The following is a 4368-nucleotide window of genomic DNA, read 5'->3' on the forward strand; positions in this document are numbered from 1 at the left end:
TTGTGGTTGGTCTATCTATGCTTTCCATTATGGATTATTATGATCCATATCTGTAGTGGTACAGAAGCATCACTAGGCGATTCATCTCGCTATTGATAAGTGAGCATCCCGAGATGAGATTTCATGCTTCAGGTGGCATGATGGATATTGTCGTAAGTATATTTACTTTTGTCTGATTTTGTTATGTTGTTATTAGTATACTTATGAATAATATTTATTTTTTTGATAGTTTTAGAGGATCACGTCGCTATATCATATGGCAAAGAGCGGATTCCATTCGATCACTGTTGGATGCAAGGATCGAGCACTTGCCGATATTATGGATGGCCTTGTTGATACTATGTGAGTTGTCTCAGAGGATAGATGACTTCAGACTATGCCATCGACGGATGATCCAAGTACCTCTTCATATGTCCAGCATATCTCATATCCTAGCTTCTCGAACTTTGACCTCTCCATAGATGATGCATCTCCATTACAGCGAGCCTCCACCTCCCTCCCCACTGATCGATACTGCACTTGAGCCATCACATCAGTGGCCAGAGATGACACACATTTACGAGAGACGGATGCGGAGGAGGCTCCAGTATCTTGATATATATACCTCTCGATAGTTGTGATATTTATACATTTTGTTGCTAAAATAATTTTGTAATCTTACATTATTTTGAAATTGATGTTACAAATTTTTTTATCCAAAAGCACATGTTACAATTTATGCTATTTGCATAAAAAATTAATTATTGATCTTCATACAGATTATATGGTTGGAGTTTGAGATTGTCTAATATTTTTAATATATTATAATAATATAATAATATATAATAATATAATATATTATACTATATTATTATACATAATTATATTATATAATATTATTATACTATATTAATATAAAATATTGATATAATATAATACTATAATATCATATCTATTATATTATTATAATGTATAATAGTAAAATAATATCATATATTATATTACAAATTGATATAATACTGAGAATACATCAACATTACTTTTGGTACGGACTTGATTTGGCACGCAATATTAGTTTGGCATGGATTTGACATGGAGTAAACCATTAGTTTGCACGGATTAAATATCTGAACTTCATAATAATCATCAAGGTAATATTAGATGCACCAAATCTAACAGAGTAAATCATATTGTTTAGAGTCATTTTGAGCCATACATTGTACAACTGAGATATTCCATATATAATATAAACCATTCAATATCATTCTTTAATTCATTCTTTCATACATGCAATAATTCAATAGAGAGGATATATAAATCACTTTACATTCAAGAAAATAAGGTACTACATCATCATAACATACAATATATAAAATCAAAATACTATATCATCATAACACACAACACATAAAACTCGATACAGTCTCATCCTTAGGATCAGACTGGACAGTAGGACGATAGCGACGGCTAGATGAGGATGGTCTAGAGGAGGATGGCTGAAGAGGTAGACTGGGAGGAGGCTGACTGGATTGATCACTTGGGAGATTCGAAATAAGAATATTCATCTGTTGGCTGATCCGAACAATATTCTGCAAAACTGTAGCCAATCCAGTAGAGAGAATATTTTATCTTTCTATCCTGTCTGATTTTCTCTGTATCGTAGTCTGGAGCACTCTAAGAGTACAGATAACCTCACCTAGCTGATGTTGCATATCTGTATGAGGTGAACATCTCTCTAATTTTTCGATACGACAGATCAAATTACGAATGTCCTGTCTTATATCCTGCATCGCTGAAATAAGATTGTCCAATTTTTATTCGAATGAAGAACTATGTATACCGCTAGGATCCATACGTACGGTGCTCTCTCCTGAAGATGAGAACTGAAGAATAGATGCAACCTCTCGAGCTATTGCACTGACCATATCTGGAGTCATCCTTACTTACTCAACAAGTTTCATACGCTCCATAGGCTCCGTAGACCTGAAAGGTCCTGCTTCACTCCTATATTAGGTCTTTCTTCCTCAGTTGAAATATTCTCCTCTACATGTTCTCTACTTCCATCCTTTCTAATCCACTTACCATCAATTTTAAACCAATACATTCTGTGGAGGGCTCCTTCGTTGATTTTGCTACCTCTGTCTAATTTTATTGATTGTTCACCTTGAATCCTTACTCCATAATGTTTAAAAATATGGGTTAAAATCATGTAAGGTAAGGATGTCTAGACTTTACCCACCGCTTCTTGCATAGCCTTGATGATCATTTTTGAAAGGTTGAGTAGGATGCATTGGACTACATGATATATAATTGCTAAGTCCCTTTCTATTATAGTATCAAATCCTCCCGCTCTATATTGTATAATCCAGTAAACAATGATATGGAGGAGTCTCATTTCAATATTTAAGTGTCATCCATTAATTTTACGGAATTGACTGTGATCGTCTATCCCAAGAATAGTTTTTATTCTTGCACTTCTATCTCCTCTATTGTCCCACAGGTCACCTATAGTTGGAGGTTTTAAAATTTGTTCTAGTACTTCATCATCAAAATGAATTTTCTTTTCTTTCACCGAAGATGATATGGTTTCTTTTTCAAATAAAATATTCTCATAAAACTCTCTAACTAACTTCATAAATATTGGGGCTTCAACTGTGCAGATGAATTTCCATCCCATACCTCTAATTAAGTTTGCAATCTCAAATCTCTCTGAATCTAAAAAATTCATATCAACAATACGACCTGAGAGTATTTTGTTCACTTACGGAATTCTTGGAGGAGGTGATCTTGAAGGAGGTGATGAAGCTGTTGGTGCTTCACTTGCTCTTCTTCTCCTGCTTTCTTCACTTTTGGTTGCTCTTTAGCATTGGGGAAGATGCATCTTCGGAGCCATCAGATTGAAGGTTGGCCGAGAAGGAAATGGGAAGGAGGTTTTTGGTTTGAAAAGAAGATAGGAAGGAGGTTTTTGGTTTGAGATTTAAGTGTGAGTGGAGATGGTATGATGGTTGTGGAGATGGAGAGCTAGAGATTTTGAAGGGAGCTAGAAATTTTGAGACGAAGAACAGAAAGTCGATATTCCAAACTAGTTCGATGACTTGGATCAGATCCGATGAATATAAAAGTGATGGAAGGAAGGTGCCTAAAATCGAACCAATGTAGTGGATATAGGTGCCTACATCCCTGATGTATCCTCATGTAGGCGCCTACATCAAGGATGTAGGCGCCCCACTCCTCTTTTCCGTGTTGGGTAATTTTTTGATCAATTTTTGTGTCCAGGTGGTCAATTTGTTTCAATCCGGTTTGATCCAAGTTCAAATATCCTAGCTCCTCTTTATTCATCTTTTGTTTTTCCGTTGTAGGCAGCACCTTCATGAAGGCAGGCAGGAATTCACCGTAACCTAACTGCATGTTGGGTCGGGTCACGAGCATCTCTAACCACTTTAGGTCACGGGCATCCGCTATTAGGTCACAGGCATCCGCTATTTCAAGTAGCGGTGTAGGCGAACAGACAAAAGATACATCAAAACAAAACCCTCCGTTTGCCCACTTGGAGATGAGTGCCGATCCAATGTATATGCGCACATCAAAATGAAACCCTCTGTTTGCCCACTTAGAGATGAGTGCCAATCTAATGGAGGAAGATCGATCGGGAGGGGAATCGTCCTATAGTAGGGCGTCTCACTAGCCGGCGGGGTTGGAGATGAATGCCGATCTAACGGAGGAGGAGAAGAGCACCATCCAACGAAGGGGGTGGACCGGATGAGAATAAAGTCGTCCTAGGCTTTGTGAGTCGGCTTTTTGTAGGGCGGATTTGTGACAGACTCATAAAGTCGTCCTTCTACCCGTCGATTTTTTCTGACAGACTCAATTTAAAGTCGATTTAGATTTTTTTTTGAACATTATTTTTGTAAATATATTTTAAAAAATATTTTTTTATAAATTATTTTAAAATTAATAATAAATTAATAAAAAAAAATTAAATAAAAAAAATGATGTATAGCGGTGAAAATTGACGTACAGAAAAGTGATGCGGAGATTTTTGTCGATGATTCTGGAAGCGTCAGGTTATGGCACATCGAGTTGCCGTCAACCCAAAATAGCAGGGGCAATTGGGCCGTGCATTTCGGACGCGTCCGTGGGGCATTTGCGGCCAGGATTCGCGCGTGCCCTGGGGCCAGTGAACGGGACCAAGAAAAACAAGAACGAGGGCCCCAGGCACTCCGGCTGGTGCGTCGAATCTCTCTGCCAAAACTGTAGATTTGGGGCCCGAGTCGGGGGACGCCACTCCTTCGCTATCGGAGCGGCAGTACGTAGCCTCTTCTCTCACCACAATCATTCCAAGTACAATTCAACGGAGGGGGAAATTGTAACCATAAAAAAAAAATAAAC

The sequence above is a fragment of the Elaeis guineensis genome, chromosome 11 (genome assembly GCF_000442705.2).
Source record: "Elaeis guineensis isolate ETL-2024a chromosome 11, EG11, whole genome shotgun sequence".
NCBI classification, from domain to species: Eukaryota; Viridiplantae; Streptophyta; class Magnoliopsida; order Arecales; family Arecaceae; genus Elaeis; species Elaeis guineensis.